At 39.0% G+C, this 23,895-nt stretch overlaps 1 protein-coding gene across 2 annotated transcripts in view; it reads left to right on the forward strand.

Moving 5' to 3' along the window:
- Positions 1–23,895, forward strand: part of DIP2C (disco interacting protein 2 homolog C) — a 487,597-nt gene that overhangs the window by 255,096 nt on the left and 208,606 nt on the right. The gene's annotated exons all lie outside the window — the stretch shown is intronic.

Consider the following 23,895-nt stretch of genomic DNA (forward strand, 5'->3'; position numbering starts at 1 on the left):
ATCCCTATTTCCTGGAATTTATAATCAGATGTAGAAGGCTAGACTAAAGATGGCTCCCAAAAACACTGAATGCCAATCAACCCAGAAAAGAGACCTGAGAGTCAGTGTAGATAATTTAGTGAAGACCTCAACTTAACTATAGTCAAAAAATCAAACAAGACTGTAGGATGCATAAGGAATGGGATGGAGATTAAGACAAGCAAATATAATACCTTTATATAAATCAATGGTGAAGCCTCATAGGACTGGCCACCACATCTCAAAAAGGAAACTGCAGAAATAGAGGTTCAGAGAAGAGTGATGAGAATGATTAGTGGCTTGGGAACACTCTCAGATGAAGAAAGCTTGAAAAGATTGGGATTGTTTGCCTTAGAAAGGAGACCAATGAGAAGGGACATGATAAAAGTATGTAAAATAATGAATGGTATAGAGAAAGTAGATCGGGGACTTCTGTTCTCCTTGGCTCACAGCACAAGAACAAATGGACTTTAATACCATCCAGTTACTTCCTGAGCACCCTCTCATGGCCAGAAGGCACTCTGCAGCACCCTGCCTCTGTTTTCCCGTCTTCAGGGCCCTCTAAGTATTCTCAGTTCAAAGGTGGCTCAAACAGTCCCCACAAGAGGTACCATTTATTTAGTCTCCTGATACATACCAGTCCTTTGTGCCCCAAGCCGTTCAGTGTCTTTCTGCTGATTAACACAAAACAGAAACTCGGAGTTTTCATCCCTGCTGTGCTATACAGTCTGTCCTGCTTGGATAGGATTTTTCCAGGGCCACCCTACCTGGAGAGCCTTCTCCCACTCTCTCCTGCTTCTTCAGTTTTTTTTCCATGCTGACTCAGGGCCCTGCAGGAGCCTTCCTGGGGGAGGGATAGCTCAGTAGTTTGAGCATTGGCCTGCTAAACCCAGGGTTGTGAGCTCAATCCTTGAGGGGGCCACTTAGGGATCTGGGGCAAAATCAGTACTTGGTCCTGCTAGTGAAGGCAGGGGGCTGGACTCGATGACCTTTCAAGGTCCCTTCCAGTTCTAGGAGATTGGTATAGCTCCAATTATTACCTATTACCTTCTTGCAATGTCTACTGACATAGCTGGAGCAGGCAGAGCTTCCCCCTGTTAATGCAACTTCCTGCCTTTTACCCTGGGGTTACCTGATTCAATCCAGATGTCGCTCATCATATAATCAGGGCTGGTTTAGGCCCCAGCTCTCCAGCCCATGAGCCAATAAAAGCCATTACTTCACTCACATTGTTGTCTAATACCCTGTTACAGGGACAGTCAATGAAATTCAAAGTTGGCGAATTCAAAGGTGATAAATAAAATACTTTTTCACACAATGCCTAGTTAGATGTGGACTCTTTGTCAAAGGAAGTTGTTGAGGCCAAGAATTTAGCAAGATTCAGAAAGGGATAGCATATTTATATGGATAACTATTATAATTCAAGATATTTTTGTTAATACTAACTAAAATTTTGGAAAGGGCATAAAACTTCATGCTGCAGGGTTTAAACCATTCTCTAACTATTAGAGACCGGGCTGAGACCTAGCAAGGGGCAGAGGGTTAGAGGGCAGATTATCCCACATCTGCCTGTTGCAGAATTTTTACACCTTCCTCTGAAGTATCTGTTACTTGCCAATGTCAGAGACAGGATGCTGGACTAAATCCAGTATGACAGTTCCTATGTTTCTAACTATTGGCTCCAATCCTGGAAACACGTAACAGTAAAAATGAATACCTCCCTCTTGCATAGTTCTTTTTATCCAGAGATCTCAAAGAGCTTTACAGAGGTGGTAAGTGTCATTATCCGTATTTTACAGATGGGGAGCTTTAAGCATCTGTGTAGTCCTGCTGGCTGTGCAAAAATGCAACACCTTGTGGTCTTTGATTGTGAAGTATCAGGGGGTAGCCGTGTTAGTCTGTATCCACAAAAACAACAAGGAGTCCGGTGGCACCTTAAGGACTAGCAGATTTAATTGGGCATAAGCGTTCATGGGTAAAAAACCTCACTTCTTCAGATGCATGGATGCAAGTGAGGTTTTTTACCCACGAAAGCTTATGCCTAATTAAATCTGTTAGTCTTTAAGGTGCCACCGGACTCCTTGTTGATTGTGAAGGACTTCCAGGTTCCACGCCATGATTACTCTCTAAACACTGAAAACATAGAGACATCTTTGTCAAAAAATGTTTTAGTTATCTTTTCAATATTTGACATACAAAATTTAAGACTCATTCAGGCCACGTCATCAGACAACCAAATGATAACAGACAGCATAGATGAAAACTGTTGAGGGTAGGAATCAGAAACAGACATTTATGCATCATCATTATAAGAAATGATACCTTTATCCACATTGTGAATAAAGAGAAAATACAGTAGCAGTGACACCAGATCAGAACCCTGAAGGGACCTGGTTGACTCAGGGGAGTTAACTATTACAAATTACCTACAGTAGAAGAAGCAGTTGGAAAAGTATGATGCAAGCTTCTGCAGGGCAAGACCTTACATGGAAGACAATGAGAACATTATGATGAGGGATACTGAAGCTTGCAGTTGATAAATCAAGGTAAATGATGATGAGCCTTTTGAATGTGAAATAACCAAATAATTAAAGTATCAGAGGGGTAGCCGTGTTAGTCTGGATCTGTAAAAGCAGCAAAGAGTCCTGTGGCACATTATAGACTAACAGACGTATTGGAGCATGCATCCGACCAAGTCGGTATTCACCCACGAAAGCTCATGCTCCAATATGTCTGTTAGTCTATAAGGTGCCACAGGACTCTTTGCTGCTTTTACAAATAATTAAAGACTTTATGCAGGGCTATTGCTGCAGAACATTCAATTCTGAACCCACTCCCACAGTGATCAGACAGGGCATGGCCACAAATATGAAGCAAAACTTGATGTAGAACAATATTTTCTAGCAGATTACTAGCTGAGGAGCGTCAAGGGAGAGTGAAATTACTCAAATAGATTTCAGAGGCTGACTTTAAAAAGACATAGTGATAACTAAAGTCCATGTAGAAGGAGGGAAGATTCTGAAAAAGAAAGGAATTAATAAATCAAGGTATTTTAAAAACAAGTTCAAAAGAGTGGAAATAAGGAAATAGGAGTGTAACATGTGCCTACAAAGGGCTCTGTTTGAGCAAAAGCACCCGTCTATGTAGATCATCTTGCAGAATTAGGGCCTAACTCTGCATTTGGGCACTGAGATCAGTGCATAGGTGCCAAACAGCTATTTGAACACACACCTCTGCAGGACTGGACATCCTAGTTTCAGTGTCCAAGTTTGAAAACCGATCCCCATGTAATACTTATTTATGTTTTGTGTGTGGGGGTGTGACATTTAAATTATGCCAAAATCACAGTATTTCATATATAGTTACAGAAAACTAGGATATGTTGTGAATTCTCAGCCAAGATTTAATAAAGCGATGAAGAGAAATCTCTCATTACTTCACAAAATATAATGTTGTGCAATTTACTTCAGTTGTCAAAAATAAGTGAACACAGTTAATTTGTAATGCAGCACTGCTGATAGTCCTATCTGCTCCAGCCCACCTTGTTTTTTCAGTTCCTTGCTGATTCACAAAATGCAGTAATTCAAAATGGGTATCCCACCAATCCATGTGAATTAGCAACATTTCATTGTATTAACTAGCTAGCTGGCCTGTGGCACTTGAAGTTCAGAGTAGAGAAGTGTCCCCTTCCCCCCTGCTCCCGCACTCCACTTACCCCATCTTCATGGGGGTAGGGGACGACATGACAGGGCTCAGGATGGAGGGAGCTTCCTGGGAGCTGCTGTTGTCTCAACTTGCCTTAAAAAGGCAGTGTTCTTAGGGTAAGTCTATACTACCCACCAGATTGGCTTGCAGCAATTGATGCAGCGGGGGTCGATTTATTGTGTCTAGTCTAAAATAGCTCAAGAAAGAGACCTTGGAGTCATAGGGATAGTTCTCCGAAAACATCCACTCAATGTGCAGCGGCAGTCAAAAAAGCGAACCGAATGTTGGGAGTCATTAAGAAAGGGATAGATAATAAGACAGAAAATATCATATTGCCGCTATATAAATCCATGGTACGTCCATATCTTGAATACTGCATGCAGATGTGTTCGCCCCATCTCAAGAAAGATATATTGGAATTGGAAAAGGTTCAGAATAGGGCAACAAAAATGATTAGGAGTATGGAACAGCTTCCGTATGAGGAGAGGGTAATAAGACTAGGACTTTTCAACTTTGAAAAGAGACAACTAACGGCGGGTATGAGAGAGATCTATAAAATCATGACTGGTGTCGAGAAAGTAAATGAGGAAATGTAATTTACTCCTTCTCATAACACACAAATTAGGAGTCACCAAATGAAATTAATAGGCATCAGGTTTAAAACAAACAAAAAGACGTATTTTTTTCACACGACACACAGTCAAGCTTTGGAACTCCTTGCCAGAGGATGTTGTGAAGGCCAAGACTATAACAGGGTTCAAAAAAGAACTAGATAAGTTCGTGAAGGATAGGTCCATCAATGGCTCTTAGCCAGGAGGGGCAGGATGGTGTCCCTAGCCTCCGTTTGCCAGATGCTGGGAATGGGCGACAGAGGGATGGATCATTTGATGATTACCTATTCTGTTCATTCTCTCTGGGGCACCTGGTATTAGCCACTGTTGGAAGATAGGATACCAGGCTAGATGGACCTTTGGTCTGACTCAGTATGGCCATTCTTATGTTCTTAAACCACCTCTGCTACAAGTCAATGAGGATTTACTAATACCAGGTTTTGTCGATCTCTAGTTTTGAGATGCTTTATAATGTCCTCAAATATTTCTGCTTCAGTGACAGAATATTTACACAGAACAGAATCTTGCTAGTATGATTTTTGTAATTTTTGTTTGCATGATTTTTCTTTTTAAACTTTTGCAGGAGAAATGAAGTCTGAAGGAGCAGTTTAGTGTAATGGAGGTTATTGTTTCACTTGAGTGATAGCTAGCAAAATTATGAATAACTCTCCTCTACACTCATGGTATCTTCAGTAAGTCCCTTACCTGCAAATTACCCCATCTAGTTTCTGATTCAGCCACAGTATTCTATCCCTCATAGCATCAACATACCTTCTTCTTCGTGCAGGGGAATGGACTCAATATTTAGGGGACCCAATCCAGTGCTGCTTTCTAATACTCCGCTAAAATTAATCTGAGAGCTTTAATAGTATATAATTAATAATTTGCTGTAGAGGAAGCAGGAAAAATTATTTCCCTTAGGCCTGGTCTACACCGGGGTTGGGATCGATTTAAGATACGCAACTTCAGCTACGAGAATAGCCTAGCTGAAGTCGACGCATCTTAGATCGACTTAGATTGACTTACTTCGCGTCCTTGCGGCGTGGGATTGACGGCCACCGCTCCCCCGTCGACTCCGCTTCCGCCTCTCGCCCTGGTGGAGTTAGTGGACAGGGAGCAGGTTCGGGGATCGATGTATCGTGTCTAGACGAGATGCGATACATCGATCCCCGCTAGATCGATCACTACCTGCCAATCCGGCAGGTAGTGTAGACATACCCTTAGAGTGACTGGCTTTAATTTACATGGTGACACTTCAACAATTCAGGAATTCCAAGAGATATGCTGATAGTTGTGGATGTTGAATTAATGATATTATAATGGTACCAAATATATTATCTTGATGTCTAATAGAACTTTAGAATTATTTTCCAATTATTTGAGAGGTAGGAGAAGGACAACACAATAATATATTACACCTCTACCTCGATATAACGCTGTCCTTGGGAGCCAAAAAATCTTACCGCGTTATAGGTGAAACTGTGTTATATTGAACTTGCTTTGATCCACCGGAGTGCACAGCCCTGCCCCCCCGGAGCACTACTTTACCGCATTACATCCAAATTTGTGTTATATCAGGTGGCATTATATCGAGGTAGCGGTGTATTTTGCAAATATAAAAAGCAAAAGTTTTTCAGAAAAAAACCCTCCAACCCAGAAGGTTTTTTCCTTTTAGCTGTTTCATTTTTTAAAAACAAAGAAGGATATGTTTCAGTGAACATATTATACTTGAAAGGTTTTTTTAAACTAAATTAGGCTCTACTTACAACCTGTGAATGAAAATGTTAATAAATCTAAAAGGGTTTTTGTCTTTGCTTAGTAGGCCTATTAAGAAATTATAAAAACGTTCTATAACTATCTAGAATCCTGAAGGGGAATGGGTGTAGTCTATGTTGATTGGTCACAGAGGCATGGATTAGAATCAGTTGTCATTAGATGCTGGAAAGGGAAGTGGGTACAGTTATGAGTTAGGAGGCTTGTTGACTAGAATCCATAAACTTGTGGAGACATGACAGGGCATCAGACTTCAGAGTGTTGAATTTACTACATAGTTGTTTCTCATTCTACCTGCAGGAAATGTGAAAGCTGCTGATCAATACGGCAAATAGGCAATTGCTGTTTAGTGAATATCAAAAAGCAACATAGGAATTTCTGACTCATATTGACGACAATTGAAGGATGTAGTAGAAAGCATGTGACCGAATGGACTTTGGTTATGAAAACAGCTAAATTTTCTAAAAAAAATTGTAAATATTGTCATGAGTTATTAAGTAGAGAGAGGGACTCATGCTCAGCTCACAAATGCAAAACATGCATTTCTTTTTAATTCTCCAAGATGGAATATGTCACATACTAAAGTGGAAAAGCAGGATATTGAGTTTGATGATCCTCCAAGTGACACATTTTTATGTAATCGTTGTCTTCAGACATAGCCATAATGATAATTTAAGTTCCTGTTCCAGAACGTCCTACAGCTCTTCTACAGTCTTCCACAACCACTATCAGCCTTATAATTGGCTGCTTAACAAAGGTGGAGTGATGCTCCAGTTTCCCAGTGAAATTTTGGAATACTTCATTTCTACATTTGCACCCAGCTATCATAAGTATGGTGATTACTCTGAGCACAAGGAGCATGTCATTAAAACATAGGACACATTTTTATGCACAAGGCAGTCTACAGAGAGGCACTAAATATACGAAAGCAATTGAAGGAGGTTTTGGAGGGACTTGACATGACATGCTGATGACACTATTGTTACAATCTCTGAAATTTTGGCTTGATAAGACTAACAAAGACTTGAATGAAAAAATAACAAAATGATTCAGAGAAACTGTGAAATCTTTCCTTTACTTTCCTAATATGACTGATCTCAAATAAAAGTCATATGATGAACCCAGAACAAGAAAAGCTGAAGCATGGTTGATTGGACATACTCTTGAGGTTATTCCTTCTCTTCCAGTGCTTAAAAATAGTAGATCCAGACTTCTACCTCAAATCTGTCTGTGAAGGAGCATGCATCACATTTTATTGCATCAAAACGATAGAAAATAGTGGAAGTAAAATCACGGATGACAGGGCAGTTGAATTCAGAAGTTTGTCAATTTTTTAAATGACTTGCAGTCATCTCAGCATCAGCCAAGCATTTTTTAGCATATTTGGATTGATTTGGTCCAAACTTTGTAACAGGCAAAATGCTGAAAAAGCTAATAGTTAAAAGTGTATTTAAGGGTAGACACTGTATGCTTAGGTAGATGGTAAACTGGCAGCTTCATTCTTGATTTTCTTACAGTATTACAAGCTTTTCACTTTGGTCAACATGAATGGTTTTTTGTTTTTTGGTGGGTTTTTTTGGTTTTGAGGTATAAACATGCTTTACAGAGTAAGTCAAATGTGTTTCTGTTTTGTTTTCATAAAACCAGCATTTTCCCCTTCCCCACTACTCACAGTATTTTTTTCAGTAGGTTTTTGGAGGGGTTGGGGAAAATCACAAACCCTGTTTAGCAGATCGCCTAGCACGTTTGCTATCTTAATCCTAATTGAGATGTCTGACTAGCATGTAATATAAATATTAAATAACACTAAGTAGAATTATTGGTATAATGTCTTCCTTTAGGGAGAATTTTCTAATTTGAAATTTAAAGACACATCTATTAGATAACATTATAAAGACTATTTTTACCTTTTTTGTATACATATTTTTCAGAATTACATTTTATTGTTATCTTTATCAGGCTGTGACTGTTGCACTGTGTATATGCTAGCGACAGAGAGAGCATAACTAGAACTGGCAATGCCCATTGGGCCAACAGAAAAACTAGTGGAGAGATGAAGATGAGCTTCCAGCAGCTGCAGAGTGGATATACACTTCCAGGGAGCCCACATAAGCCTTATAAAGGAAGGAAAACAACATTATGAAGGGGTCCTAACGGCCATAAAAATTCCAAAAATGGCAATGATTGCTTTCATTACATAAAGTGTTCGTTAAAGCTTTAAATAATGAAATAAACTTTAGCACTGAGAATGGAAACCTTCACCATTAAACTCGTCTCTGTTTACTTTACAATAATCCCGGCCATAAAAGCAGTGCTTCACAAATATTCCATTCTTGTGGAGCTCTGAAAAGCCTGTAGACCACACACTTCTCTTTTCTTAAAGCATTTACATATTCAACAAAACGTCCATAGGTGCTGGCTTCCAGCCCTGACCATGGCAATTTCTACTTGCAGGAAGATTGTCAGAATACTGAGAAAACTTGAGTCAGGGATATGGAATTCCGTGGAGTTTTTTTGTTTTCACTGGCCTCAATTAGGCTACTTTTTTATGAGATCCAGGCATATTTTGGATTTTGAAAAAATGTGCAGAAATCTTTGAGTCCAGAAGGTAAGAAGGAAAACTGATCATAAAGGCTTTTGCGGTTCAGGGTGGAGAGAAAAAGAATATACCAGGAGTTCTTTTCTGCCTAAAAAAGATTAATGATTGACTTAGCTGCTTAAAAAAATATATAAAACTGTATGTAAAAACAAAAATGTAATATATGTAAAACAGACATTAAATTGTTATTTTTAAACGAGTAACAAAAAGTTCATTATGTAGGAGCAGAAATAATTTTAAAATCCCAAGCAACTTCTTTTATTTGTTAGATAAAATATTGTTAGTTTTGATAATATAATCCATCAGTAGTGTCTCCTGTTGAAAGATTTTTTGTTGGTTGCTTTATTGAAGCACCTTTTGTAAACCCTTTAATATTTGTAGTTTGTAATATGTTTTAAGAACACTCCACTTCACCAATCACTGAAATACAGCCATTTTATTCTTTGTGTGTAATCTTAGAAGAACAAAGTGTGTGTGTGTGTGTGTGTGTGTGTGTGTGTGTGTGTGTGTGTGTGTGTGTGTGTGTAAGGGGCAGCAAAATGTGGATAAAATTATCACTGAAACATTTGAGCTATAATCTATTTTCCATGAAGGCCCTTGAGCAATATTGTAATTTACTGTATTGTTTGTAATGATCATATTTAAATCCAATTAAGTATTCTGAACAGTTCAGTTTAGCAGTTTTCTTCCAATAATGTTTTTGATTAGCTTTCTAAACCACAAATGAGGTTAAATAGATAATACAATAAAAGAAAACTATGTTCCTCAGTTATATATTTTTAGTTCATTAATGTACATTAAGCTATGAAATAAACCTGATTTATGCGAGTACATTTTTACTTTCTCCATCCAAAACAAAATCCTTTGTCTCTTCACATATTTTTGGAAGCCCTGACAGAGAGACTGTCTGCATCATGAGTGGGAGAAGTAAATGAGTCACAGTTCACTTTATGAGGAGCTTTGTTTCATTCAAATCCCTCTTGCCAAGATGCTGATACTGAACTTGAGTCATCAGCAGTAAACAAGTCATACTGAAAATTGAATCTTTTGAGCACAGAATAAATGTGGAGAAAGTTAAGACGAACTTATGCATGGACTCTGCTGCTCAGTTACCTGGATTTGAGAGAAACTATTATTATTTCCTCTTCTGAGATTGTTCACAAGAGCCTTAAACTCAGTTGAAATGCCAGTCTCCAAAACTTCATTTTGTAGTATGCATGTCCAGTCAGAAACAGCAACTTCAGTCTGGTTTTGAGGTCACTGAATTTTACATTGGGTTTTCAGTGTTCCAAGCAAGGTTTTACTTGTTTCCTTACTTTTAGTGCTTTGGTTTACATCTCTTGTTGCTGTGCAGGCTAAGGCGGGGGGCAGAATTTTAGCACCGGTGTACCCGGGTTTTTTGTTTGTTTCTGAAATATTCAAATATTTTTCTGAAGCCCAGGAGACATAGATGTTTTTAAAATAAAGTACCCCTTGATGTACCCTCTTTAAAACATCAGTGCTAGTGACAAGTAGATTAATACTCTTAGGATTGGTTACTTCAACTGTGAATGAAGAGAGATCAACAGTAGAACTGTTAGTCTAAAGTACAAATGCTAAAAGATCAAGTATGTGCATAAGATGGCTTACTTTATTGAAGGCATTAATTTAATATAGACAAGTATAATATCTGTGTTACGTTAAGACTGGGTCAGACACACATGGGCCCAGTCTTGCTGCTATTGAAGTCTTTTGTGGTTGACCTCGTTGCCTGCATAATTTGACTGTAGGGCCAAAATGTTCAATCTTTGAATGTCTAGAGTTAGGGCTAGACTAACTGGCAATGCCAAAGCGCTCTAAACCACCTCCACGAGGGGCATAGCTACCAGCACTGGCTCCCAGCGCGGGTGCACTGTCTCCACTGGCAATTTACAGTGCTGAAACTTGCTGCACTCATGGGGGTGATTATCAGAGGTGGTCAGCTGCCCACCAGCCTCATGGAAATCTATGGGATCTGTGGTTATTTAGCACCTCTGAAAGTCAAGCCGCTGGTTTAAAGTGCACTAAGTGTGGATTTAGGAGTCTAACTTTTTAGGCACCCGTGTTAATTTTGGACCCTTCTTTTTAGTGTATGAGTCAGAAAACTCAACAGTGTCTACCTTTAGTGTGAAAATATGAGCTACTGCCAGTGTCATGTAAATTGTAGTTTCTACGTCATAATCTCATCTATAAATTTCTTCTTCTGTCATATTGAGTCCTATGAGGAGTAGTATGGGCACACCGGAGATTTGGTTTTATTGTTTACACAGTGAGGTGGAGACATTTGGTGAAACTTTTTCCTGTTTTTCTGTGTAATATTGTTATCCTTAATCTACATAGGTTTGCCTCATGTATCATGGTAAAAATCCCTAAATCTGTATTCACAGCATGTTTGTAGTTATGATCAGCCAACCGATATTGCAATGTGAAACAAGACTTTGTATACAGAGATACCTACTTAACCCTGAAACGCTCCACTTCCTTTGACTAAGCACTGGCAGCCATGCTTCCATAGCACTAACAGTTCTGATTCACTGGCTAGGTGAAAACTTAAACTTCTAAGTGCATTAGGGGAGGGAGGGAGATGTTATTTAGATACTTTGAGTGAAAATGAAAGTGGAAAATGCACTTCTGTGGTCAAACACAATGTGACCTGTAAGCTGGTGCATCTTACTTGCCAAGGGGCTAGAAGGAATGAGTTGATGGGAGCTACTTTAACTTATACATGCTTTTCTTCCAACTCCTCAGCATATAATTTACAACATCAATCTTCATGGATTACCATAGGTTCCCTTAACATTCCCTGATGCCTACTGACACCTGCTTACTGACATTTAACTTATATGCCATCTCTGACTTGGACCCTCCAGTGATCATTGTTAAGAGACAGCAAAGCAAAACTGATGGAGGAAGGAGAAGACATAAATGTAAATCTCTGAAGAGGATGTAGGGTGGAATTCAAATAAGAAAAAATAAAAGGTCACTTTAGGATACTGTCAAATGAACTTAAAATTAACTTAAACTTCACCAAACTTAAACCTCACCAGATATTAAATAGGATAATAATAATAATATATAGTAATAATATTTAGCACTCAGAGTACATTTTATCCATAGATGTCAAAGTAGATGAGCATTAGCACCCCTCATTTTGAAAGATAAGGAAATGTACAGCACAGAAAAGTTAAGTAAATTGGCCAAGACCAGACCATGAATAGAGCACAGGTCTCCAGATTCCCCATCCTGTGACGCATCCTACTGAATCACACACTCTCCTTTAAAACAGTGATTATTTCATTTATACTGTCCCTTTGATCCCACAAATGGCCATTTTCCCACTCTGTCTAGAATGGCCCCAATAAATCATTTTAGAATATTAACACCAGGACTATTCCTGGGCAGAATCGGTCAGCATTTTCCAAATTCAATTTTTCATCCATTTTTGTTTTTGTCAATTTCAAACTTTGACCAAAAAAGAACTGTAAGAGTATTTCAATGAAATTTCCACTAAACTTTTTTCTAATCAGTTGATCAGCTCTATTCTTGGGTGAGGCTGCATAAACAAATCCAAGTCTCTGGTTTTCTGCCATTTCCAGTGTGATTTTGTTCACTGTCTTGCTTTGGTTTATTCATGCACATATGCAGGAGGTTGAAATCTTTAGGAATGTTGCTTTCTGAAACACTCACATAGCAAATAAGTTATTTCCTTATAGTGCCTGCTCACTGAAAGGAGCAAAGACACATGGTGCATGAAATCCTGGTCCCACTGGGAATTGGGTTTGTGTGAGCATGCTATACTCACAGTTGGTAGGTCAAAGTTCTGACCTGCCTTTTATGTCACTGATCCTTTAAGATGAAAGGAGTTAATTAAAAAAGAGAGGACAACATGGTACTCGTATTTTTTTTGAAAGAAAATGTAGTCCAGCTGATGTTTTCCAGGTGATGAGATTTAGTTTTCTATCTTACTATGTGAAAAGATCATGGTCTAGGTGAGCCCAAATACCAGCTAGGGGTATTATGTACATGACATGCAGTAATTAATTTTGAGTTTAAAAAATAAGTAAGAGTTGTGATAAAAGCACAGTGAGAGTTCAGTTAGCTTTTGACTAGTTTCATTCATAAAATTAATGGTTGGTCAGTTAGTGTTTATGTTCTGAAGTCTGTCTATCTTAAACAACATTAAAATTTAATCCTGATAAATTGTTTCTGCCCACACCCCCACACCAGATGGCACATCTGACTTCCATCTACTTCATAGCTATAATACTGATATCTACAGTGCATAGTTAATGTTTTTATTTTTTGCTTTCACATATTTTTGAGATTTGGTTGCCAGGACAATGATGATTTTCTGTTTGCTCATTATTATCAAAAATGAATGATGTGTGTAAAATAGAATCTTGCTATTAATTGCAGGGGGCCAAATACAAAGACTTTTGTATTTTATTCCCACCACAAAAAAATTTGTTTTGTTTTTTTCTCTGGTCTTCTTCAACCCAAAATATTTTCTTCTCTTTAGTGTATTTCAGAAGTGTGAGTCTAAGGGGAGAAGTACACGAAAAAGTGTGAAAGAAAACATGTCATGGCCAGTGGGTAGCAGCTGATGTTTTTCTTTCTGATTTTGGCATCAAAGAGACTATTTGTCTTCTTTATTTCTTTTACCAATTTATTCTGCAAAAACAGTGTTTTCAGACTTTTGTTCTGTGACAATAGAAATTATATACATATTTTTTTAAAAGCCTGTCTGAGGTAAGGGCCAGTATAAGAAGGCTATACTGTTGGAAAGACTACAAGAATCATGTCCAGCATGTGAAGCCTGCAATACCAATATGCATGTATATGTACCATATGTGTAGAAGACGAATCAGTATTTTAACTAACCTGTTGTCTGCAGTTTTTCTTTAAAATGAAATTACGAACTAACTGTACTGCACCTAACTAAGTGGAGCTCCGATTCTGATTAGGGTCTCTGTGTGCTACCGTAAAAGCAGTAATAACATAATAAACAAAGTGAAAAGAAATATGCACTCAGATTGAGAGAGAGATTTCTGGAATGCTTAAGGATTCAATCCGTTTTTATCAATTTCAAAAAGAAAATTGGTTCACATTCTATACTTTAGTAAATCTAAATAAATGTTAAAGCCAAACCATTTTACTGCAGCAATATACACAGTAGGTTTCTTCGACTAGTCTGTGAGAGGCTGATGATTACTGTGCAGGCTGCACATTTCTGATTAGTCTCAATGTAAGCCAGAATTATTAACTTCATGGGGATTTTTTTTTTTAAGTTTTGTTTTTATTTTGTCTTGTTTTGTTTTTTGGGGAAGAGAGGATGGCTCAGAGTGTTGGTAATAGGAGATGGAGCCTTTTGCCTCTAGGTCACTGTTGGGAAACCCTTCCTAAGTAAGGACCTTTCATCTAATGACAACTGTTACCATCTGATGGCTGTTTGGTCTGTGCAAAATGAGTTTAGTGGTCTCAGAGCAAGTCCCAAAAGCTGTGTCCATACAGCTGGTGTTGGTTAGCACCCAGTCATAGTGGAATGGCATAGAGTTTAAATGATTTTAAGCAATTATCGTGGTTCCTCCAACTTATGGTTGAGTATATGAGGGGGGCACTGTGGAGAAATGTACACTTGCTGTTGCTCCTGGTTTGTCTGTTTTGTGGGCTACATTCTCCAGGGCTATCAACCTGATAAACTCACAATTCCAGTAATACTGTTACTGTGACACTTCCCAGGGATCCCAGGTGGCATCTCAGCACCACCTGCCTGTAGGAGGCATCCTTACCTGTGCCTGCAGTGGATCAGCCTCCTGAATCCACCAGCCTCTGGCAACACAAGCACTACTTTCCAGGCCTCCCTCTCTCTGTACAGGTAGCAACAGGCATCCTCCAACCCATATCCTCAGTGTTCCCTGCAGCATCCAGCCCCTTATTCAGTGAACACTCAGAATTACCAGGCCTGCTGTCCCAAGGGAACAGAACGTGGCAGCTTGTAAGATTCCGCTTGGGAGTGACCAATGTTCCCTCTAATTTTTCCCACGCATGTGTGGAATTAATTTTATGTGCACCAATATGGAGGTGATGTGTGGTGGGGGTAGGGCCGAGGGGTTCGGAGTATGGGAGAGAGCTCAGGGCTGGGGCAGAGGGTTGGGGTGGGGTGGGGGGTGAGGGCTCAAGCTGGGGGTGCGGGCTCTGGGGTGGGGCTGAAGATGCGGGTTTGGGGTGCAGGCTGCCCTGGGGTTACGGCGGGGAGAGAGGATTCCCCCCAGCTCTCTCTCCCTGCAGCAGCACCTGGGCTGGGGAAGGAGGTGCCTCTCTCCTGGCTGCACAGCTTAGAGGGAACTTAGCTTGGGACTAGCACTTTGCTTAACACACAGTTCATAGATTTATAGTGAAAACAAGGATAAGTTTATTATAAAAGATTCCAGATTCTAGTAATAGTGAGCAAGAATATTGGAAACAAATGTGTTAACATATAAAACAAAATAACATGCTGTCTACTGGACTAAACTTGCATCAACAGATTCACCTCCTGTCTGATTTCAGGTAGTGGTAGCCATGTTAGTCTGACATCAGCAAAAACAACGAGGAATTCCTTGTGTCACCTTAGAGACTAACCACAAATGAAGTGGGTTTTAGCGCCTGTCTGAAGAAGTTTTAATTTCATCCAAAAGTTCTCTTCTGCATTTCAACCAGGGCCATCAGAGATCCCATTTTCATGAAAGGCAAAATCTTCTTGTCTTTGTACTTCGTCAGTCGAAGGCTGCCTGGTGTAATCGTCTCTGCTCCCCCCTCTTTTATTACATCTATACAAACCTTTAAAGCGCCCTCCAGATAACGGAGTTTCTTCCTTCACCTGCTCAGGCGTCTTCTTCTCTCTGTTAGTTTCTTCTCTGAAGTTTTTTACAGTCCTTCATTTGCATTTGGTTCAGCATGATGATGATATGAAAAAACCATTATGCATGAAACAATACCTCAGTTTATAGACAGATGAATAAACGTTTATCTTGTCTAACAGAAAACACTGTTTTTCACCTTTGCTGAGTGAATCTAGTACTACAGACTTTAAGATACCAAATTATTTTGATGGCGTAGAGTGAACACCAAGCTTTTTAGTCAAGACCTCCAACATGTCACTCTGGTGTACTAGAATATACATACCAGGCCCATAAAAGGCCTGTAATCCCTACGTATCTTCCTTGCTCAGATTGGCATTAAAAGGAATTTTTGGGTCACAGTTACTAACTCTTCTGCTTTATCATGTGTCTCACAATATTTTGGTATTATATTTAAAGCCTCCAGCTCCTGGAATCCTGTGATTATGTGGGGACTCCTCAGGGTTGTTATTTTTATTTATAAAGTTTCAGAGGGTGTAAGCTGCGGTTAGTCTGGATCTGTTAAAAAGTGGACAAAAGAGTCCTGTAGGCACCTTATAGATTAACAGACGTATTGGAGCATAAGCTTTCATGGGTGGACAAAATTCACCCACGAAAGCTTATGCTCCAATACGTCTAGTTAGTCTATAAGGTTGCCACCAGGACTCTTTGTCACTTTTTACAGATCCAAGACTAACGCAGATACCCCTCTGATACTTGATAAATAAATATAACAACCTATGAGAGTCCCACATAATCACAGGATTCCAGGATGCTGAGGCTTTAAATATAATACCAATTATTGTGGAGACCCATGATAAAGCAGAGAGTTAGTTAACTGTGACCCAAAAATCCTTTAATGCCAACTGGCAAGGAGATACGTAGGGAGTTACAGGCCTTTTAAGGGCAATTCTGTTATGTATATTTCTAGTTCACTCAGAGTGACATGTGAGGTCTTGACTAAAAGATTGTGTCAGACTAGCCATCAAAATAATTTGTTCTTAAAGTCTGTAGTGGGTACTGATCACCAGCAATGGTGAAAAACAGGTTTTCTGTTAGACAAGGATGAAGTTTATTCATCTGTCTATATAAAATGAGTATTGTTTCATGCATAATGGTTTTCCATCATCATCAGCCTGAACCAAATGCAAATGGAAGGACTGTAAAAACTTCAGAGAGAAACTAACAGAGGAGAGACGCTGCAGGGAAGGAAGAACCTTATCTGGAGGGGGGGGGGGGGGGCGCTTTCTTTAAAGGTTTGTGTAGATAATAATTGGAGGGGGGAGCAGAGACGATACCCAGGCAGCCTTCACTGACCGAAGTAAAAAGACAAGAGAATTTTGCTTCATGAAAATGGTGATCTCAGATGGGCCCTCGTTGAAAAATGCTGAATAGAGAAACTTTGGATGAAATAAAACTTCTTCAGGACAGGCGCATAAAAACCCACTTCATTTGTGTTAGTCTCTAAGGTGACACAAGGAATTCCTCGTTGTTTTTGATGATTGCAGACATTACATGGCTACCACTCTGAAATAAGAACAGGTGGTGAATCTAGTTGATCAAGTTTAGTCTGTAGAAAGCATGATTATTTTGCTTTTATATGTAACCATTTGTTTCCAATATTCTTGCTCACTATTACTAGAATCTGGAATCTTTTATAAAAAACTTATCCTTGTTTTCACTATAAATCTATGAAACTGTGTGTTAAGCAAAGTGCTAGTCCCAAGCTATGTTCCCTCTAAGCTGTGACAGCAAGGAGAAGTGGCACCTCCTTCCCCAGCCCAGGTGCTGCTGCAGGGAGAGTGAGCTGGGGGGGAATCCTCTCCTCACCCCGGCCGATAACCCCAGGGCAGCCTGCACCACCTAACAAACCGCATCTTCAGCCCCACCCCCAGAGCCCGCACATCCCCAGCTTGAGCCCATCAACCCCCCCACCCCACCCCAACCCTCTGCCCCAGCCTCGGCGCTCTCTCCCATTACTCCGAACCCCTCGGCCCTATCCCCCACCTACACATCACCTCCATATTGGTGCTTACATATAAAATTAATTCCACACATGCGTGGGGAAAAATTAGAGGGAACATTGGTTCACTCCCCTAAGCGGGAATCTTACAAGCTAGCCACGTTTCTGTTCCCTTGGGACAGCAGGTCCTGGTAATTATGAGTGTTCACTGAATAAGGGGCTGGATGCTGCAGAGGAACACTGAGGATATGGGTTGGAGGATGCCTGTTGCTACCCTGTACAGAGAGAGGGAGGCCTGGAAAAGTAGTGCTTGTGTTGCCAGAGGCTGGTGGATTCAGGAGGCTGATCCACTGCATGGCAACAGGTAAGGATGCCTGCCTACAGGCAGGTAGGTGCTATGAGATTGCCACCTGGAGATCCCTGGGAAGTGTCCCACAGTACAACAGTATTACTGGGAATTGTCGAAGTTTATCAAGGTTGATAGCCCTGGAGAAATGTAGCCCACAAAACAGACAAACCGAGAGAGCAACAGCCAGTGTAACATTTCTCCACAGTGCCCCCCCTCTCATATACTCAACCATAAGTTTGGAGGAACCAACGATTAATTGCTTAAAATCATTTAAACTCTAGCCATTCACACTATGACTGGGTTGCTACACCAACACCAGCTGTATGGACACAGCTTTTGGGGACTTGCTCTGAGACCCACTAAACTCATTTTTGCACAGACCAAACAGCCATCAGATTGGTAAACAGTTGTCATATTAGATGAAAAGGTCCTTTCCTTAGGAAGGGTTCCCATCACGTGAACCTAGAGGCAAAAAAGGCTCCATCTCTCTACTTTACCAACACTCTGAGCCATCCTCTCTTTCCCCAAAAAACAAAACAAGACAAAATAAAAAACAAAACTTAAAAAAAAAATCCCCATTGAATGTTAATATTTCTGGCTTACATTGAGACTAATACAGAAATGTGCAGCCTGCACAGTAATCATCAGCCTCTCACAGACTAGTAACTCCGAAGAAACCCTACTGTGTATATTGCTGCAGTAAAAAATGGTTTTGGCACTTTAAACATTTATTTAGATTTACTAAATGTATAGAATGTGAACCCAATTTTCTTTTTGAAATTGATAAAAACGGATTGAATCCTTAAGCATCCAGACATCTCTCTCTTCAATCTGATGATAGTGCATTTTTCTTTTTCACTTTGTTGTATTATGTTATAAATGCTTCTTACCGGATAGCTACACAGAGACCCTAATCAGAATCGGAGCTCCACTTTGTTAGGTGCAGTACAGTTAGTTCGTAATTTCATTTTAAAGAAGAAACTGCAGACAACAGGTTAGTTAAAATACTGATTCGTCTTCTACACATATGGTACATATACATGATTATTGGTATTGCAGGCTTCACATGCTGGACATGATTCTTGTAGTCTTTCCAACAGTATAGCCTTCTTATACTGGCCCTTACCTCAGACAGGCTTTTAAAAAAATATGTATATAATTTCTATTGTCACAGAACAAAAGTCTGAAAACACTGGTATTTTGCAGAATAAATTGGTAAAAGAAATAAAGAAGACAAATAGTCTCTTGTGATGCCAAAATCAGAAAGAAAAACATCAGCTGCTACCCACTGGCCATGACATGTTTTCTTTCACACTTTTTTGTACTTCTCCCCTTAGACTCACACTTCTGAAATACACTAAAGAGAAGAAAATATTTTGGGTTGAAGAAGACCAGTGAAAAAAACAAAACAAATTTTTTTGTTGGTGGGAATAAAATACAAAAGTCTTTGTATTTGGCCCCCTGCAATTAATAGCAAGATTCTATTTTACACACATCATTCATTTTTGATATTAATGAGCAAACAGAAAATCATCATTGCCCTGGCAACCAAATCTCAAAAATATGTGAAAGCAAAAAATAAAAACATTAACTATGCACTGTAGATATCAGTATTATAGCTATGAAGTAGATGGAAGTCAGATGTGCCATCTGGTGTGGGGGTGTGGGCAGAAACAATTTATCAGGATTAAATTTTAATGTTGTTTAAGATAGACAGACTTCAGAACATAAACACTAACTGACCAACCATTAATTTTATGAATGAAACTAGTCAAAAGCTAACTGAACTCTCACTGTGCTTTTATCACAACTCTTACTTATTTTTTAAACTCAAAATTAATTACTGCATGTCATGTACATAATACCCCTAGCTGGTAGTTGGGCTCACCTAGCCCATGATCTTTTCACATAGTAAGATAGAAAACTAAATCTCATCACCTGGAAAACATCAGCTGGACTACATTTTCTTTCAAAAATGAATACGAGTACCATGTTGTCCTCTCTTTTTTAATTAACTCCTTTCATCTTAAAGGATCAGTGACATAAAAGGCAGGTCCAGAACTTTGACCTACCAACTGCGAGTATAGCATGCTCCACACAAACCCAATTCCCAGTGGGACCAGGATTTCATGCACCATGTGTCTTTGCTCCTTTCCAGTGAGCAGGCACTATAAGGAAATTACTTATTTGCTATGTGAGTGTTTCAGAAAGCAACATTCCTAAAGATTTCAACCTCCTGCATATGTGCATGAATAAACCAAAGCAAGACAGTGAACAAAATCACACTGGAAATGGCAGAAAACCAGAGACTTGGATTTGTTTATGCAGCCCTCACCCAAGAATAGAGCTGATCAACTGATTAGAAAAAAGTTTAGTGGAAATTTCATTGAAATACTCTTACAGTTCTTTTTTGGTCAAAGTTTGAAATTGACAAAAACAAAAATGGATGAAAAATTGACTATTTGGAAAATGCTGACCGATTCTGCCCAGGAATAGTCCTGGTGTTAATATTCTAAAATGATTTATTGGGGCCATTCTAGACTGAGTGGGAAAATGGCCATTTGTGGGATCAAAGGGACAGTATAAATGAAATAATCACTGTTTTAAAGGAGCAGTGTGTGATTCAGTAGGATGCGTCACAGGATGGGGAATCTGGAGACCTGTGCTCTATTCATGGTCTGGTCTTGGCCAATTTACTTAACTTTTCTGTGCTGTACATTTCACCTTATCATTTCAAAAATGAGGGCGTGCTAATGCCTCAATCTTTACTTTAGACCTATATGTGATTAAAATGCTAACTCCTGAGTGCGCTAATTATTATTATTACTATATTTATTATTATTATCCTATTAATATCTGGTGAGGTTTAAGTTTGGTGAAGTTTAAGTTAATTTTAAGTTCATTTGACAGTATCCTAAAGTGACCTTTTATTTTTTCTTATTTGAATTCCACCCTACATCCTCTTCAGAGATTTACATTTATGTCTTCTCCTTCCTCCATCAGTTTTGCTTTGCTGTCTCTTAACAATGATCACTGGGGGGTCCAAGTCAGAGATGGCATATAAGTTAAATGTCAGTAAGCAGGTGTCAGTAGGCATCAGGGAATGTTAAGGGTACCTATGGTAATCCATGAAGATTGATGTTGTAAATTATATGCTGAGGAGTTGGAAGAAAAGCATGTATAAGTTAAAGTAGCTCCCATCAACTCATTCCTTCTAGCCCCTTGGCAAGTAAGATGCACCAGCTTACAGGTCACATTGTGTTTGACCACAGAAGTGCCATTTTCCACTTTCATTTTCACTCAAAGTATCTAAATAACATCTCCCTCCCTCCCCTAATGCACTTAGAAGTTTAAGTTTTCACCTAGCCAGTGAATCAGAAACTGTTAGTGCTATGGAAGCAGGGCTGCCAGTGCTTAGCTCAAAGGAAGTGGAGCGTTTCAGGGTTAAGTAGGTATCTCTGTATACAAAGTCTTGTTTCACATTGCAATATCGGTTGGCTGATCATAACTACAAACATGCTGTGAATACAGATTTAGGGATTTTTACCATGATACATGAGGCAAACCTATGTAGATGAAGGATAACAATATTACACAGAAAACAGGAAAAAGTTCACCAAATGTCTCCACCTCACTGTGTAAACAATAAAACCAAATCTCCGGTGTGCCCATACTACTCCTCATAGACTCAATATGACAGAAGAAGAAATTTATAGATGAGATTATGACGTAGAAACTACAATTTACATGACACTGGCAGTAGCTCATATTTTCACACTAAGGTAGACACTGTTGAGTTTTCTGACTCATACACTAAAAAGAAGGTCCAAAATTAACACGGGTGCCTAAAAAGTTAGACTCCTAAATCCACACTTAGGCACTTTAAACCAGCGGCTTGACTTTCAGAGGTGCTAAATAACCACAGATCCCCATAGATTTCCATTGAGGCTGGTGGGCAGCTGACCACCTCTGATAATCACCCCCATGAGTGCAGCAAGTTTCAGCACTGTAAATTGCCAGTGGAGACAGTGCACCCGCGCTGGGAGCCAGTGCTGGTAGCTTTGCCCCTCGTGGAGGTGGTTTAGAGCGCTTTGGCAATTGCCAGTTAGTCTAGCCCTAACTCTAGACATTCAAAGATTTGAACATTTTGGCCCTACAGTCAAATTATGCAGGCAACGAGGTCAACCACAAAAGACTTCAATAGCAGCAAGACTGGGCCCATGTGTGTCTGACCCAGTCTTAACGTAACACTGATATTATACTTGTCTATATTAAATTAATGCCTTCAATAAAGTAAGCCATCTTATGCACATACTTGATCTTTTAGCATTTGTACTTTAGACTAACAGTTCTACTGTTGATCTCTCTTCATTCACAGTTGAAGTAACCAATCCTAAGAGTATTAATCTACTTGTCACTAGCACTGATGTTTTAAAGAGGGTACATCAAGGGGTACTTTATTTTAAAAACATCTATGTCTCCTGGGCTTCAGAAAAATATTTGAATATTTCAGAAACAAACAAAAAACCCGTGTACACCGGTGCTAAATTCTGCCCCCCGCCTTAGCCTGCACAGCACAAGAGATGTAAACCAAAGCACTAAAAGTAAGGAACAAGTAAAACCTTGCTTGGAACACTGAAAACCCAATGTAAAATTCAGTGACCTCAAAACCAGACTGAAGTTGCTGTTTCTGACTGGACATGCATACTACAAAATGAAGTTTTAGAGACTGGCATTTCAAACTGAGTTTAAGGCTCTTGTGAACAATCTCAGAAGAGGAAATAATAATAGTTTCTCTCAAATCAGGTACTGAGCAGCAGAGTCCATGCTTAAGTGTCTTAACTTTCTCCACATTTATTCTGTGCTCAAAAGATTCACTTTTCAGTATGACTTGTTTACTGCTGATGACTCAAGTTCAGTATCAGCACTCTTGGCAAGAGGGATTTGAATGAAACAAAGCTCCTCATAAAAGTGAAACTGTGACTTTTTTTCCATATTTTAAAAACTTCTCCCAACACACCCTCATGATGCAGGACAGTTCTCTCTGTCAGGGGTGGGTGGGGGGGGGGGACATTCCAAAAATATGTGAAGAGACAATGGATTTTGTTTTGGATGGAGAAAGTAAAAATAGTACTCGCTTAAATTCAGGTTATATTTCATAGTCTTAAATGTATAATAATGTAAACACTACAAAAATAATATCACTTGAGGGAACATAGTGTTTCTTTTCTTGTATTATTCTATTTAACCTCATTTGGTGGTTTAGAAAGCTTAATCAAAAACATTATTGGAAGAAAACTGCTAAACTTGAAATGTTCAGAATACTTAATTGGATTTTAATATGAATCATTACAAACATTACAGTAAATTACAATATTGATCAAGGGCCTTCATGGAAAATAGATTATAGCTCAAAGGTTTCAGTGATAATTTTATTCCACATTTTTGCTGCCCGCTTTACACACACACAACCACACACACACACACAAACACAAAAACACACACACACACACACACACACTTTTGTTCTTCTAAGTTACACACAAAGAATAAAATTGGCTGTAATTTCACAGTGATTTGGTGAAGTGGAGTGTCTTTTAACAACATATTACAAACTACAAATATTAAAGGGTTTACAAAAGGTGCTTCATAAAGCAACCAACAAAAAATCTTTCAAACAGGTGACACTACTGATGGATTAATATTATCAAAACTAACAATATTTTATCTAACAAATAAAAAAAAAAAGAAGTTGCTTGGGATTTTAAAATTATTTCTGCTCCTACATAATGAACTTCTTTGTTACTCGTTTAAATATAACAATTTAATGTCTGTTTTTACTTATATTACATTTATGTTTTACATACAGTTTTATTTAAATTTTTTACGCAGCTAAGTCAATCCTTAATCTTTTTTAGGCAGACAGAAAAGAACTCCTGGTATCATTCTTTTTCTTAACACCCTGAGACCGCAAAAGCCTT

Source organism: Mauremys mutica, chromosome 2, assembly GCF_020497125.1.
Source record: "Mauremys mutica isolate MM-2020 ecotype Southern chromosome 2, ASM2049712v1, whole genome shotgun sequence".
Classification (NCBI taxonomy): domain Eukaryota; kingdom Metazoa; phylum Chordata; order Testudines; family Geoemydidae; genus Mauremys; species Mauremys mutica.